Raw genomic sequence first — 16,178 nt, 5'->3', positions numbered from 1 at the left:
CATTTATTACTATTTTTAATTATATGCATGTTATAATTTTTTTAGGTTAATTATTTTTTATAAAAAGGTGAAAAATATATTAGTTTTTAGGTATTTTACAAATGGATAACGGTGTTTTGGTGTGCGGGTATTGGCGCAAAAGAGGTCAAGTATCGGTCGACACTTTGAAATGACCACTTTTTGACCTTTCGACGCATAATGACCCATAAAGATCGGATCATTACTACCAAGAAGCCATATCAATAAGTTTGAGAAGTTAAGTCGCATACGAAGACAACCAAAAAAAAAAATCAAAATTCGATATATCGTTTAGGATCTGTGGGTGCGCAAAATTAGCTATACAACTACTGGTGCTCTTCCCCTAGGTGGGCCTAGTGGTGGACGTGGGGACTTTAGTGAGAAATTAAAGATTAAAGTGAAAATTGAAAAGGCAAAGTGGGCGTGGGATTTGATGGATAAAATAGAAGAACTAAAAAGCAATATTTTATGAGTAAAATGTGGACGTCCACTTTGGGTGAAAAAGAAAAGAAATATTTTAGAGGGCAAAATAATATATTTTTATTATCTCTATGTTGCCCTAACTTGTGTTGTCCTAATTTCTCATCGAGTTTCTGTATGTTGGAGTTTTGCCTTCATTTTGGATATGCTGGAGTTTATTATTTCTGGTATTTCTCTCGGATTGAGAAGAAGAAACCTTACATGGTTCAGAGATCTAATGGGGTTCATCTTAAGCCTTTGGAGGACGAAATCCTCTTCAACTGTAGCTAGTCTTTGTTGGAGACACCATTCAGGTATTTTAGTGTATTCAGATTTGATCACTCGTGTGGTTTCTATCAGAGCAGGGTGTGAACAGGGGTTTTAGACTTACATTTTTGGAAAATGAATGAGATTTGAAGCTTTGTTGTCTAATCTTCCTGTGTATGGAGCATTGTTAGTTAGGTGTTCATTATTCTCCAAGTGAAGCAAATTAATTTCAATGATCAAATCAAAGGATTTCAGTCATTCTTTCAAAACAGGGCTGTTTTAGTGTATTGTTTTATACCTTTTAACTGCTAAACTGTGAATTTTAGGCGTTGTAGGGAATTTTGAAAGCTCGAATTGATATTGGGAGATGCAAAGGATTAATACAGACCCAATGCACTTGGTCGGAGGTATTGCAATAAAAAATTGAGTCCGAAATCAATTTTTTACCTTCACTGCCCTGTCAGAACCCTACTTAGGGCTTTAGAGAGAAATCTGGAGTTTTGGGGGCTAAACACCTCCCCAACACATGAAATAGGGTTTGTAGGTATATGTCAACCCAACCCACTTGTTCAAGTAGGTTTTGTACCATTTTGGCACGTGTGAGGGTGTAATCAACTTATCTCTCAAAAACTCAAGTTTGGAGACTAGTAAGGCTAATTAGGACTGCTTTTTTTCATTATGAAGGGTTTGCACTTCAGATTGGAGGCTGCCACTGTAGGAGTTGTATCTTCATAAAGGGTATTTGAAAGTCTGTTTAGATTCCCAGGACCTCCATAAAAGTAGCTGTTTCATCTGATTTGTCCTAAACAAGGCTACTAAGAAGAGACAATTTGTCAAACAAGTCACTGATCATTGTATTTTTGCTGCAAACTCCTTTCCCGTTTGCATCACAAATTTCTCACTCATCAATTTTTTACTGCAAATTATTCTAGCAGCATTGGACAGGAACTCCAGCTGTGCTGCAGCCCTCGTTTTAATTTTGAGTATTCATGAATAGTTTGATACTCAAAATTCAAACTGAAATGCATAAACAAATCATAAAATGGCAGCCACCATACTTATTTAAATCGAATAAAACAAAAAACATAGAATAATTCCAGTAAGATTATAGAAGAGATTTGATAAGCTATAATATGGAAAGCCCAACAAAAATACTTGTGAAAAACTAAGAATTTATTTTTGTTTTTGAAATAGCAGCAGCATTATAAGAGACTACAAAGGTAGTTGTTGTGACCTTTTTCACACATCGCCCCATTGCAAATGGGGACCCTCCCTTTTTCCTGCTTTCTAGGGTTTTTGTTAGTATTCCTCTTATCTAGTTGATACTCATAATATTTTTCTTCAAATATATCCACTGGAAGTTCAAGTTTAGGAGCCATGATATCTACCTCGTCTTCTTTTACTGGTGGGATGCTTTGGTTCTTCTTTTACTGGTGGGATAGAATAAAAAGAAATATTAAAAGTCCCATTTAATCCATAAAGGCCTGGGAAGTTTTAAATTGTAGGTGGAAGCTTGTAATATAAAATACATTTTTTTTCAAGATGGTGACCACTAAAATGAAATAGCATCATGCCTGCCTTGTCATTAAGCATGGGAGGCTTGCTTCTGCATCTCTCTAATAATGGAGAGAAATCAAAATAGGAAATATTAACTTAACTCTTCTATTTTTTCATTGACGTGTTTATCTACAGTTCAAGTGGATTGTTATCATCAATTTTTTTTAAATTAAAAGATAAATAAATTTTAACATACTTCTAAAACCCATTTGTAGAACAATAAGAACACAAAATGTTATTCTTATAATATTGAACTATATTAAGAAAATGCACTGAGAGGGGATTTACCAACCTTAGGAAGAACTATTCGTCCAAGATTGCTAACATCACTGTTTTCCAACTGCTTCTGCAAAAGGAGTCTCAATCCTTCATTTGATAATTGTGTCTAGGTATATAAAAGAAACCAACATGTCAGATTCAAATATATGACAAGTTATGTGGGAAAGCAATACATATCTCAGTGTCCTTAAATTTATAGAGAAAATACCTTGGTTTCATCTTTGGTGTTTGTTGGATGCAGATGAGCCTTCATAGAGTTATAGAGTTGTTGTCTTTGATATGGACGAGGTTCTTTAGACCTGCAATCCCTTCTTACCTTGATTCTGTGCTTTCTTCGTTCAAAACTAGTTGCCTTCATGTTATATGCATAAGATTGCATTTCCTTAAATGCAATGTGTTGTGTGCATTTTTCGTCTGGAGCCTGGTAGGCAAGTTCTAGTTTATCAAAATTTCCTTGGAAGGTTGTATTCTCATTATGAATGCAACTGGAACTGCCAGATAAATTTGTTGAAATGGAAAGTGATGTGGGGTTTCCGAAAACTGGTTCAGCAATAACAGATTCTGTTTGTGGTAACAATGGAAAATCTTTGGCTGCTGATGAAGGAAACTGAATTAGAGGAGTGTGATCACTAGAACTGCCAGATAAACTTGTTGAAATGGGAAGTGATGTGCGTTTCTGGAAAAATGGCTCAACAATGACAAGTCCCGTTTGTGGTAACCATGGCAATTTTGTGGCTACTGATAATGGAGGCTGAATCAGAGGAGCGTGGTCAAAGAATGGGTTGGCATAATTGGCCATTGGAACAGGTGAATAATTCTCATGTGCTTTCTGGGGAATAAGCAGTGGGAAACCAACTTCATTCTTAACTGAAGTAGAGGGTTTGAAATTTAATATAGATTCAAGGTCTCCATTCATAGTGTTCAAATTTTTCTGCAGATTCAACGTGACTAGATAAGTATAATTTTTTTGGGAAAATACCTCCATCAAAAGAATTATGTCTATAATACATATGCCCTTTCATAAAGCTGTTTTAAGCTAACATCTATATAATCCAGAGGGACTACTTCCATTCATGGATGAAAGAAGATTTGCTATAAGAGGATACCAAGAAATTGAAATAAAATTATGGGCATTTGAAAGAATGTCATCTATTTTTAATGACGATGAAAAAGTGCCAGAGAAAAATGGCTGTACAGATGAAAAGAAGTTATTTATATTTCTACCAAAAATTGTGTTTTTTTAATATGTTTAATTTAATTATAACTGTAGTTCTAAAATAGCTTTATTTTGTTTTCTAATAACTTAAGTTTATTTTTAAAAGCTGAGTGTACTTATTTTTGCAGTCCAGAACGAAATTTAGCATATAAAATAAATATATATAAATTTAGTCTGTGCAATAGTAAAGATTTATTTTTAATCTGTTATTTGTATCCTTCTAAAGTTTTTTTATTTTCAACGAATTTTCATTTTAATATATATATATAATGAATAATGATTATTGATTTGAATTACTAATATTTTATTATTTTGAGAGGTAGTTTACAATATCATGATTATGTACATAAAAATTAAAATACATCTAACATATATATCAAAGAAAAAACTAAAACTATAAAATAACTCTTATTAAATAAAAAACTGTAAAATACATCTTAAGTAAATAAAAACATTTTTTTAGATAGATATATTTAAACTATCTATACTAGGTTTTTCTACAACAATTGCGATCCTTGATCTATCTGTATTGCCAAACAAAACCGCCCTAACAGAACCACTCTAACAGACTACCATGAACTTAGCTGCTCTGTAGTTCTTGTTATATTTATCAAACCCTAAAACCATCCTTGGTTCTCTTCTTTTCACTCTCCTCCCAATACAAGAAGGCCTTGGTATATGCTAGTGAGAAAGTAAACATCGATGCAAGAGGTAATCTATTTTAGGAAGAGAGGGAAAACACGGTGATAAATTGATATCACAATTGTAGATGAATTGAGTTGAGAAATAACTTGAAATGGTTGTTTAAAATAAAGCTTTTAAGCTATACACGTAAATCATATCAAAGTGAGCTATTGCTTCAAATTTTATTGTATTTTACCTTTCTCCAGTAGGCGTGATAAGACTGGCCTTAATGAGCAGTTCTTCCATTGCCCTTCAAATGCCTATAGTACAGGCACTTGAAACAAAAAGAAATCCCAATAACCGTGTCACTAGTTAAAAGAGATCTCTGTGGAGGCATTGGAGGTACCATTTATCAAAACAAACAAAGGCTTCTAATTATTCCTCAATGGTTTTTTGGGTGCAAGCCTTTTTTTCATTAGCACATCCTTTAGTATTGATTGTTGTTCTTTGTTCAATTGTCTTTGAAGATTGAAGTGTTCTGGTTTGGTAAGCAAGAATTGATGAGTGTAAATGTAAAGAGACTATTATAGATTTACTGAGCATTCTGATTTGCTGTGATGTCAAGTTTAGAATGTTAGCATATGATTGAAGGAATGTAAAACCGATTTGTGTCCGATTTGCCTCTGTAGATACGAAAAGCAACTGAATATATCTTCCACTGATCGCTGTGTATTTCCCTTTATATTCATTAGGGAGGGTGGCGTATATATATCGTTTGTTTTCCATGGGATCGTGCCTCCACAGTGGGTTGCGATCCTATGTGTGGTTTCACATAGGGTCGTGACCCCTGTGTGGAGCCACGATCCTTCTACACCGGCTATTACCTTAATCAAACTAATGACGTTGCATAACAGATTTGTTTGTTTAACTCTTAACTAAATTCCAATCTTAATTAAATCGCAAATAACAGAATTATTATTCTGTGTGCTGAGACAATTAGAGAACAAAATTAGTTTTCTGTGTGTTACATCTGAGACTATATTTTAACACTCCCTCTTAGTCTTAGGAGTATAGACCTAAAACTTAACTGAGCTCATGAGGATCACATCACCTAGGTGTGAAGTATCAATGTGTGAAACTAAGGATATACTCACTTTGATATCCAAGTTTAAGTATCAGCCTGTGATACTAAGGATATACTCACTTTGATATCCCTGTTATAGTATGTGCACTGACATTAATCCGCTTATATAATGTCTACTATAGCTTATCATATTATTGATATTCAAGTTGTCTGATTTTCAGTTTATATGATCTTCCAAATATTAATAAGATCGTCGCCTTACAATGTTGAACTACAAGTGTTCATTAACTAAAGAATCGTCATCCTTTAGAAATGTACATAGGGAAAAGTTACATACTTCATATACTTAATTATATGATCAAGAAGTTTACATAAATTAAACATCTTTATTTGTATCAATTACATTTTAACCATCCAAGATACTTCCTGAAGTGATCAATTTTCACTCTTGCTAGAGGTTTGGTGAGAATGTTAGCTGTCTGATCTCCTGTATTGACATATTCCAGTCTTATTACTTTTCTCTCTGTCATGTATCTCACATAGTGATATGGGATCTCAATGTGTTTGGATCTATCATGGAAAACTGGATTCACTGAAAGTTTAATGCAGCTCTGATTGTCACAATGAATGATTGTAGGCTTCAGACTTTCACCAAACAGTCCTACTATCAGTTTCCTCAACCATACGGCTTCCTTAACTGCCATGGATGCAGCTATATATTCAGCTTCCATGGAGCTCTGAGCTACGGATGATTGTTTTCTGCTGATCCAAGATACCATAGCTGATCCTAAGCTGAAACAACACTTTAGCTGATCCTAAGCTGAAACAGCATTCTGAAGTGCTCTTCCTGTCTATCACGCTTCCAACCCACTCTGAATCAAAGTATCCATGTAGGTTCAATGCAGTGTGTTCATAATGAAGTCCATAGTCCAAGGTACCTTGTAGATATCTCAATATATGCTTTATTGCAACCAAATGTATTTCTTTGGGTTCAACCATGTGTTGACTGAGTGTATTTACTGCATAACATATATCAGGTTTGGTATTGACTAGGTACATTAGTGATCCAATAATCTGTCTGTGTAATGTTGGATTTGCAAATTAGCTATACTAGGTACATTAGTTTATGAAGGTTTGTTTCCATTAGTGATCCAATTAGCTATGGCTTCTTTTAGTTTATGAAGGTTTGTTTCCATAGGAGATGACATTGGCTTGCAATTCATCATTCCAAATCTCTTCAGAATGTCAATTGTGTATTTACCTTGATTTAGATAATTACCATCTGATCTTTGCCATACTTCTAATCCAAGGAAATAATGGAGTAGACCTAAATCCTTCATCTCAAACTCTGAAGCTAGTTCTTGTTTGCATTTTGCAATGAGATGATCTTCGCCTGTAATTAATAAGTCATCTACATATAATATCAGTATCAACATTTCACCTTTGATTGTTTTGAAATACAGATTTGGATCAGCAATGTTCTTAGAGAAACCTATCTCTAATAAGTAACTGTCAATTCTTTCATACCATGCTCTGGGAGCCTGTTTTAACCCATACAGTGCTTTCTCTAACTTGCATACATGTGTTTTTGCATTATTTACCTCAAATCCCTCAGGTTGCTCTAGATATACTTCTTCAATTGTTCCATTAAAAAATGCAGTTTTTATGTCAATTTGATGAACTTTCCATCCTTTAGATGCTGCTATAGCCAGGATTGTTCTGACATAAGTGTATCGTGCAACATGTGCAAATGTTTCTTCATAGTCAATTCCTTCCTTATGTGAGAAGCCTCGAGCAACAAATATTGCCTTATGTTTTTCTATACTGCCATCAGTAGCATGCTTAATTTTAAAGAGCCATTTAGAAGATACAACTGATTTTCCTTTAGGTCTAGGCACAATTTTCCATACATCATTCTTTAAGATAGATTGATATTCCTCTATCATGGCATCCTTCCATACTTGTTGTTTAAGAGCCTCTCCGGCACTTGAGGGTTCAACATTTATGAGGTCTGTCATTAGAGTAACATAGCTAGCAAATTTTGAAGGTCTTTTGCTTTCTCTAAATGTTCCTCTAGGTGCTGCAAAGGATTCTGCTTCCTGTATTGTTTTGGTGGCCCATAGTGGTCTTTTCCTGGGATTCTCTGTTGTAGTGTTCTCAAGTTCCAAGGTGTTTTCCTTAGGATGCTCCCTCTGAGTTTTAGAAAGAGAATCTTCTTCCAAATTCATGGAATTGGTTGGGATCTCAGGTGTGATGGAACTCCTTGTTTTGTTAATGGCTATATCTTCTTCATCTCTGCTTAATTCTATTTGTCTTTGTCCAGGGATGAATATTCGGTAGGCTTTAGATGTTTCACTATATCCTACAAAAATCCCTTTCTGCCCAGTAGGTTCTAGTTTAGTTCTTTTCTCCTTAGGTATATGAATATAAACAGGACATCCAAATATTTTGAGATGGCCAATATCAGGTTTAATTCCAGTAAAGACTTCTTCAGGAGTTTTGTCACCAATATGAGAGTGAGGACATCTGTTTTGAATGTATACAACGGTATTAGTGGCTTCTCCCCAAGTGCAGTTTCAAGGTTTTGATCCAACAACATAGCCCTTGCCGCTTCTACTATTGTTCTATTCTTTCTTTCAGCAACCCCGTTTTGTTGAGGATTGTAGGGTACAGTGAACTCCCTTTTAATCCCAACATCTTTACAAAACTCTTTAAATACATCTGATGTGTATTCCCTACCATTGTCAGTCCTTAGAGTTTTGATTTTCCTATCAGAGTGATTTTCTGTAATAGATTTGAACTCTTTAAATTTCCTAAGAATATCTTTAGATTCCTTACTTTTAAGAAAATAAATCCAAGTTTTCCTAGAAAAATCGTCTACAAAGATTACATAGTATAATGTGTTTCCTAGTGATGGTTCAGACATAGGCCCACATAAGTCAGAATGAACTAGTTCTAGTACTCCTTTAGTTTTTCTAGAGCTGCAGGGAAAAGAGCTTTTAGTGTTTTTCCCTAGTGCACATCCATTACAAACATCTGAATGAATTGGCTTTAGTTTAGGTAGTCCTGTGACTAATTTCTCCATAGAGGGTAGAGCATGAAAGTGTAAGTGCCCTAGTCTTCTATGCCAAATTTTTGTTTGATCTGTGACTTCATGAAGTAAGGTTTGATTTGGCTCATTACACAATTCATACAGGTGTCCTTGTTTGTAACCAATCACTTGTGCTCTTTTGAAGGTGGATGTTTTTGGCCATGCCATTACCTTTCCTTCTATGAATGAGACTCTGTATCCATCATCCTCAAGTGCAGAGATAGAGACTAGGTTCCTTTTGATACCTGGTACAAATAGTACTCCGGTGAGTTGAATTGAGATTCCAGACTTTAGTCTGGTTGTACATGTCCTGACACCTTTTACTGGATGTGCAGAGTCATCCCCTATTGTTACCTCTTCATTTGATCCCTCTTCCATTGAGTCTAATAATTCTCTGAATCCGGTGACATGTCTTGACGATCCACTGTCTATTACCCAGGTGTTAGACTTGTTTGAAGCTTGACTTGATAGTGCTGAATATGATACAAACTTCTCAGATTCAAGTTTTGTGTTCCTCTCTACTTTGGCGAATGATGCCTGCTGTTTTACTTTGTCAGGACAATTAAATGACATATGTCCGTACTGATCACATCTGTGACATTGAATTTTTGACATGTTTTTCTTATGAAAACTTTTCCCATGGTGGGATTTTCTTTTCTTGAAGTTTCTCTTCTTGCCTTTCTTACGGGAGTCAGTATTCAGAATGTGTAGGTCCTCATCTTTGGTTTTGTGATTTCCCCCTTTCATTTGCCTTGATTCTTCAAGGAGACAGTCATCCCTTAGTCGATCAAATTCTGTGAATTTATCCCTTGCATTTATGCCTTGTTTGAATGATTCCCAGGATTCAGGTAGTCCGTCTAGGGTAATCATTGATAGTTCTCGCTTCTGCTCGACAAGATAATCAAGTTTTTGCAGTTGATCTCTGAGTGAACCTATCCTCATGAAGTATGAGTTTATAGATTCACCTTTATTTATACTTGTGTGGTTCAACTGTCTTTTTAGGGCTAGGGTTTTGCTCGGATTGTTTATCTCATACGTCCTTTCAAGGGTTTTGTACATTTCATATGCGTTGTGATATTTTGATATAAGTGGTATTATGTGATCCCTTACTGCATCTATCATGTTTTTTACAGCTTTATCATTTCCTTCATTCCACACAGTTTTCTCAGGTTCGTCTTCAGGTTCGGGCTTGTCTTCTTTTATGAATTTGATTACTTTGTTCTCTTTTAATACGATCATAATTCTGACTTTCCAAGCCACAAAATTTGCTGCTCCTTCGAGTCTGTCCTCGAATCTGATTGTGTTCGCCATTTGAGAAATCTTCGATTTTAATTTGTAAACTTTGCTTTTAGTTTATTCGGATCTTTAAATAGTTAGGCTCTGATACCATGTAAATGTAAATAGACTATTATAGATTTACTGAGCAATCTGATTTGCTGTGACGTCAAGTTTAGAATGTTAGCATATGATTGAAGGAATGTAAAACCGATTTGTGTCTTTTTATGGATTTGCCTCTGTAGATACGAAAAACAACTGAATATATCTTCCACTGATCGCTGTGTATTTCCCTTTATATTCATCAGGGAGGGTGGCGTATATATATCGTTTGTTTTCCATGGGATCGTGCCTCCACAGGGGGTCGCGATCCTATGTGGTCATGACCCGTGTGGAGCCACGATCCTTCTACACCGGCTATTACCTTAATCAAACTAATGACGTTGCATAACAAATTTGTTAGCTTAACTCTTAACTAAATTCCAATCTTAATTAAATCGCAAATAACAGAATTATTATTCTGTGTGCTGAGACAATTAGAGAACAGAATTAGTTTTCTGTGTGTTACGACTGAGACTATATTTTAACAATGAGCTATTTCTGAGAATGAGTTGCAAGTAGCAATAGTATCTATGAATTTTGTATTTCTTGTATCCATTAGGTCAGTTATAATGCATTAACCAGGATCTAATTACGTATAGTTGTGTTGCTCTTCTCTAAATACAGACCATTTCAAATATTACAGAAGAGGTCAAGGAATAGGGTTAAGAGTGCTGTATCTGCTGATCATCGCGATAATGAGAGTTGAGTTTCAGAATAAGAGAAAAACTCTATCTAGAGAGCCCTTTGGTTTTAGATTGTTGTCTTCTTCATATTTCACAGGTTTAGCACTTCAATGGAAGCAAGCATGTTGTCCTTTCGTTTTAAGTATATTGTTAACCATGGGCAATAAAGAACAAGAGGTATTGTGTTGCCATTAATTTGTGTTCAAAAGGCAGTTGATTTGGAATTGAAAACTTGGTTGTTGATATCTATTGATCTGTGCTCCCTTTATGCTTTGATGGATCTCGATAGCTTCTTTCTAACAAGGGTTTGTTCTATAAATCATTCTTCAGCCTGTAGCAAAATGGGAGCTTTAAAACATGGTGTTGATATGCATTAAAGCATAAAGGATATTGAAATTTTGTCCAATACCTGCACTGATTAAGGGTTTGCATTGGAACTTGTGCTGCAAAATATAAGCTAATGTTTTGCGTTCATAAAATTGGTATTAGTTTGTATTGGAACTTGTGCTGCAAAATACAAGCTAATATTTTCATGTGAACAAATTGCTATTAATTGTGCTTTGTGAATAGTGCCAAGGGGAAAAATTAAAAGCAATTCTAATATTTAAGATATTTTTCGATTTTCTGTTGTTTTATAGCACGAAATTGTTTTTTGTGGCAAAATGGGAGCTTTGAAACATGGTGTTGATATGCGTCAAAGAATAAAGGATAATGAAATTTTGTCAGATGCTTGCACTGATTAAGGGCTTGTTGAATAAAGCATTCTTCTGTTAATGCACAATTTTTGGACTTTGGCCTCCTCACAAGCAAAGTGGTTGATGAAGAATTTCTCGTCTCCAAGCAATGTCAATATGTCATGGCATACTTACAAGTGTTCTCTACACTTTCACTTCACTGCATAACAGAATGGAGGAACCAAAATATCTATGGAACACTTTAGTAATGCCATAACCTATTTGCTTGGAAATCTCTAGTGGTAGATACACCTTAGAAATAGGTCAATTGAGGCAAATAATCTGCTTTCTTTTGAAGTGCAATAATCAACTGAGTTGGGAAGATGGTAAGGCTTTTGTTGCTTTACATTATAAAATCAATTTTCCTATTGTACTCAATATTTTCATCATTTATATTTTTGTTCATAATCAAAACATGCACCAATCCCTTAATTTTGTGCATTCTTGACTATATCGGTTTCACAGCCAAAGCGGTTTTCAAAGTTCATGGGAGTGTAAAGAATTCTTGGAAAATTTGAATGTAAAGAATTCCTACTAATGGCTTAGCTCCCACATCATTTGGTAAAGTACCTAGCAGAAATCTGTGTTCAGAAGGAAGTTGATTTGTAATTCTAAGCTTAGTTGTTGATATCTATGGTGGTCAGCTGAAATTTTTTAAACATTTTGACCTCAAAATCGTGCACCTTTTCTGTACAATCTTAATATTGCTCTGCTATATCCTGCAAGTTAACTCAATTCTGATAGAAGTGATTCCCTTTTATTTTCTGCAACAGAGGTCTTATTAACAACAGAGTAGCCCTTTAGAAGCTTTTGTGTAGGAAATTATATATTTTTGCAAAGTATGGTGGAATTAATTTGCATCTGGCTCTGTATATTGTGCTATTCCCTGTGTACAAAATTATACATTTCTGCAAAATTATCATGAACTTTATTTGGGGCTGACTCTATATTGTGCTACTCTTTGCCCTAATGTCGAGCACCTGGCTTATCTTAAGATATGCTCCTTTAAAATTCTAAAATGTGACAAGCACATTTTTGGACTGTAGTTTTGTAGCGATGTATATTGTTAACCATGGGCAATAAAGACCAAGAGGCGTTGTGTTGCTATTTATCTGTGTTCAAAAGGCAGTTTATTTGTAGTTTAAAGCTTGGTTGTTGATATCTATCGGTCTGTGCTCAGTTGATTCGTTGTTGATGGAACTTGATAGCCTCTTTCGAAGCCTCCATTTTGGCATAGGGGTTTTTTCTATAGATCATTCTTCAGCCTGTGGCAAATGGGACCTTCGATATGCATCTAAGTATACAAGGATATTGAAACTTTGTCAGTTTGGTTCTTTCAACTCTGCTCACCTATTCGAAAGAAGTAGATATAATATTGTAGATGTAGTTTGGTTGGTTATATGCTTAATTTACCAAGTTGCTTCTTAGTTGCTACTTTCTTGGTTTCTAGATTGCTAATGGTGGATAGGCTCACTAATAGATTATGCTTTTTAAAAAGCAATAGGAAATCACAACCAATATTAGGCTGGGGACTCGTGGAGGGGTGCTCCCTAAAAAAAATTAGTTAATGCTGCTGAGATTTTTTAGTATCATTTAAAGTGGGTGGTCTCATGAATTTTATTATTGAGCATATTCATTCAAAGGATAACTAAAATATAAAATACTAGAAAAATTAGTTGGTAAATATTGAAAAACTTCAGAAGATTAACAAAAAGCAGAATTTTTTTTTTAAGCTGTTAGGGCAATTTCTAACCGTGCACCTTTTCCACCCACTCAAATCTGCAGTCCTAAAAAGTAGTGGCTGCTATTCTTCAAGAAAAGTTCCCAATTAATTCTGTAGCAATATTTTTTTTGCTTCATGGGATCCTCTGCTCCTGAAAAATAGATTTTAAAGCCTCCCCATGGGACCCCAGCCCTAGCAGTCTTGAACTTCATTTATTCTGCTCATCATCCTATTTCCTATTTAATGCAAAAGGCAACAGCGCACCTCCCTACAAAAGACTTAGTATGTCTTGCTTTTTATTGTAGAGCTTTTTAATGGGCTTCGAATTGAAATCTTGTGCATTGCTTGGTTTATATCCCATTTCGTTTTCTTCACTTCAAAACTTGCAAAGGTCACTTCTGAGCCCATCTTCATTGTGAGGCATAGTTTAGATACGGTTTCTCTATTATTAAAATCAAACCCTTAAGATTAATGTACTCATTCTTATTTTTCTTTTTATTTGTTATTTTTGTTTCAGGATGGTAATGGATGTTAACAATCAATTGCTTTTACCAGCAGTGTTGGAGAAATTTTGCATTTCATGTAGATGTTTGCTTTTGAGGGTATATTCAAATTGGCCGCTCTCTACGATTTTATTCCCGAAGTATGATACTTGTGCCAGAGACGTTTTTATTTATTTGTCTCATAAGCATTTATTTTATTTCAATTTTGAGAATTTTTTTCCCCAAAATAGGGAAAAATTATAACTGAATTAGTGTATAATTCTTGTTTCAATTCTAATTTGTTTTTCAGTACATCCCAAAATCAAAAGGGCCATGATTTCAGCATTTTTTTAGCGCTGGATGTGTTATGGTAGAGGATGGTTGGCACAATGTAAATATATTTATGGATGCTTTTTTAGTCTATGAAGCTTGTTAGTGTCTAAATAAATTCTTCCACTTTGACTATCATTATTCATGCTGTGCATCAATCATAGTTCATATCCTTGATACATTTCATGATTGTAACGAGGGTTTCATTCTATTTATAATTTATAGAATAAGTAAAAGCATATTAATGCCTGAATTAGTTATATTTCTGGTAACTAGTGGATATTAATATCTACAATTTAGTCAAATTAAAATGAAAATTTAGATATTAATCTCTTGCAGGATTTGGTCAAGCATTTTGCACTCAATGGGAGTACTGTTTCCAAGATTGATATTTTGAACAGCCGTTAGCGTTATATATCTTTAATGTGGTCCTATACTGTGAATGTGGCCTATTTGGTTGATTTGTTATAACCGCAAGCACTATCAGATGGCTCTATAAGTTTTCAGAGGAAATTATGACATAAACAGGTAAGGTGTAAAAAGTCTTTCTGAAATTTGTATAGATTCATACAGTTTTAGTTAATTTGATTGTTTAATATTTCTTTACTGACTTGGGGAACTTACCCGATTGCAGGTTTCGAACAACTTTGTTTGGAAGCCACCTTGTAAGGTGTCGTACAAGGATTTGCTAAGACTTATGGTCAACCATCAACGATAGGAAATTTAACATCTGGACGATATGCATTAATTTTAGTTTATTCGTAAGGTTCATATGCACTTAAAAATTTGGAGGGCATTCGATTTATTGTCTGTCTTTTAATTTCCTTTGTTGCAATTTTTTGTGTTGTTTACGGTTATTCATTATCCCTTTTGATTGGGTTTATCGTTACCTCTTGTGCCTCCCGAAATTGCATCTCATGTCCTGAGAGTGCTGATCTCTGTGATGGACATTTGAAGAAACTTTTTCTGTAAGTTTAATTTCTTATTTGCCACAGTTCTTGGGATTTGGATACTTTTTTCCTTCTCTTAAAGCTGGAGATATCAAGTGGAATTTTGAGTCAATCCCTGACCATTTCAGGCTTGCAAACAAATGATGTTGAACCTTTTTATCAAAAGATCAGATCACATTGTATTGCCAGTGTGCTGAAAATCCAGTTTGTACTGCCTATGAATAAACTCTATGCAATTCTTAAATAATTTTGAATTGCTTTGCATATCCAGTGTATCTTCTTATTTTAAAGTGGTTTAAGGTATGAAGCATTTTAATGATTATTGTTAGGGATCCATGAGTCATTTAAATGCATTGATGATGCACTCTTCTGTATGATCACGGTAATGATGTTGCAGACTCTTCTTTATGATCTTGGTAGAACATGTATATATATATATATATATTCGGTCAGGGATTTCGCCAGAATTTGTGACCGCAGTGTTGTCTTTATATATATAGGTTTAAAACAACGGTCATTTTTCAGCGTCAATCTGTCACATAAAACGACTCAATTTCTGTTACTGTTTAACATGTTTATTGCATTTGGCAGGGACTGTAACTGCAAAGGTCTTTTTCATGTGCTAAAGCTATATTAACCTTCAAAGCAATTTTTTCGCTTGTCCCTTAGAATATTATTTAAATCTTTCTTGGAATTTTGTGCTCGATGTTGGTACAGAGCAGTCACAATCTTGTGTACCTCGATTTCAATTCTCACTTTATTGATGCAAATTGCAATTACCCGTTCAGCTATTCATAACTACAGTATGTTTCATTCGACAAACTTCTCACTCATTAATATGTACTGCAAATTATTCTAGCAGCATTTGGCAGGGAAAATTTAAACTGAAATGCATAAGCAAATCATAAAAATGGCAGCCACTAAACTTATTTACACCCAAGAAAACATTGAACACAGAATAAAGTTAGTACGAAATTACAGTAGAGATTGATAAGCTGTAATATGGAAAGCAAGGCCAACTGAAATACTTGTGAAAAACTAATTTTTTAGTTTCTGATTTTGAAATAGCAGTAGCATTACAAGGGATTACATGAAACAGACTCACCTGCAAATAGCGGTGCTTCCTGGTTCTTGAGTGAAATTCATCGAGTAGTCTTCTTGGAATGAACGACGTGAATGTAATTCTGACATTGCTGAATGAAGATTTTGAGTGAGTGAACATCTCAAGTTGGTTGGAGGCCTCATAAACTAAACTAACTCTTCAAGCGAAGCTCTGTGAGGAAAATCTTTTTTAACGACATATA

The 16,178-nt window shown here is 34.7% G+C and overlaps 1 long non-coding RNA gene across 1 annotated transcript; it reads left to right on the top strand.

Annotated features, from left to right (window-relative positions):
* Window positions 1-13,762: 13,762 nt before the first annotated feature.
* LOC131054594 (uncharacterized) lies at window positions 13,763-15,138 on the top strand. Its single transcript, XR_009108006.2, has 3 exons — window positions 13,763-13,985; window positions 14,264-14,452; window positions 14,559-15,138. It is a non-coding gene; the product is annotated as an uncharacterized LOC131054594 (long non-coding RNA).
* The last annotated feature ends 1,040 nt before the right edge of the window (window positions 15,139-16,178 follow it).

This window comes from Cryptomeria japonica, chromosome 7 (assembly GCF_030272615.1).
Source record: "Cryptomeria japonica chromosome 7, Sugi_1.0, whole genome shotgun sequence".
NCBI classification, from domain to species: domain Eukaryota; kingdom Viridiplantae; phylum Streptophyta; class Pinopsida; order Cupressales; family Cupressaceae; genus Cryptomeria; species Cryptomeria japonica.
Note: the sequence above shows the minus strand (reverse complement) of the source record. Positions and strands in the feature narration are given on the sequence as shown.